Source organism: Elephantulus edwardii, unplaced genomic scaffold (genome assembly GCF_000299155.1).
Source record: "Elephantulus edwardii isolate Elephantulus edwardi_28Jun2011 unplaced genomic scaffold, EleEdw1.0 scaffold00059, whole genome shotgun sequence".
Classification (NCBI taxonomy): Eukaryota; Metazoa; Chordata; class Mammalia; order Macroscelidea; family Macroscelididae; genus Elephantulus; species Elephantulus edwardii.
In genome coordinates this window covers 4744041-4745350 of record NW_006399809.1, presented here as the reverse complement: position 1 = coordinate 4745350, position 1310 = coordinate 4744041, and positions in this window count along the sequence as shown.

Genomic DNA, 1310 nt, shown 5'->3' with positions numbered 1-1310 from the left:
TGGGTTTGCTTGCTGAAACCAAGAAAGACCTGAAGCACTTGCTGCTGAGGGTCAAGGACTGCAGCTTTCAATATGAATTGAGGCTCATATTCAAGAAAACAAAGATTCTCACCACTGGACCAATTGGCAGCATCAGGATGGATGGTAAAGAGACTGAGATTGTTAACAGCTTCAGTTTGCTTGGCTCCACAGTCAACACTCTTGGCACCAGCAGCCAGTTAAAAGTCGTATTGCGATGGGAAAGTGTGCTGTTAGGGACTTCTCCAAAGTACTGGAGAGCAATGGTGTCACTCTGGAGACTAAGGTGTGCCTGATACCATTGTCTTTGAAATCACTTGTTAGGTGTCAGGGAGTTAGTTGGACAATGACTAAGGAGGATAGAAGGAGAATTGATGCCTTTGAGCCGTGGTGCTGGAGAAGGGTGTTAAATGTGCCATGGACTGCTAAGGAAACAAACAGATTCATCCTGGAGAGGGTAAAGCCGGGCTGCTCCTTGGAGGCAAGGATTCTGAGGCTTCATCTGGCATGCTTTAAACATGTTGTAAGGAGAAACCGGTCCTTGGAGAGGGACATGGACATCATGCTTGGGAGAGTGGAGGGACACTGCAGGAGGGGAAGACCCTTCATGAGATGCATTGATTCAGTGACTGGGGTAATCAAGGTAAGTGTGTCGTAGACAGTGCTACTGGCACAGAACAGAGCAGGTTTTAGGGCTGTTGTGTGAGTTGCAAGGGACTCGAGGGCACATAACAACATTAATCACTTTTCTTTCTCCCTTAGAGCAGCTGGTGGTCTGGAACGCATAGAAGCCTTTGCTTTAACAGCACAAGTCCCTACAGAATACACCACCAGAGCACAGGGATATTTATTCCCGCAATTTTCTTGTAATTAGTTCGTAGTTTCTACCCCTTGTGCTAATTTTGTGATTTATATTTCTTTTTAGGAATCATTCATATTTTCTAGGTGTTGATGTGTTACTATTGTTGTATACCGTAGAAACGGAACCGACTCACAGCTGGTCCTCCGTGGGGTTTTCAGTGGCAGTAAATCTCTCGAGAGAAATTTGCTCATCCTTCTCCCGTGTACCTCTAGCATTGCAGCTCAGCTTCTTGCTACTAGGTCACCGAGTTCTAATTGTGTTTGTGTTGTTATGTGCCCTCGAGTCGCTTGCGACTCATAGCGACCATATGTACAACAGCCCTAAACTCCGCTCTTTTCTGTGCCAATCGCACTGTCTCTGACACTCCCATCCCAATTATCCCAGTCACTGAATCAATCCACCTCATAGAGGGCCTTCCTCTCCTGCGCTA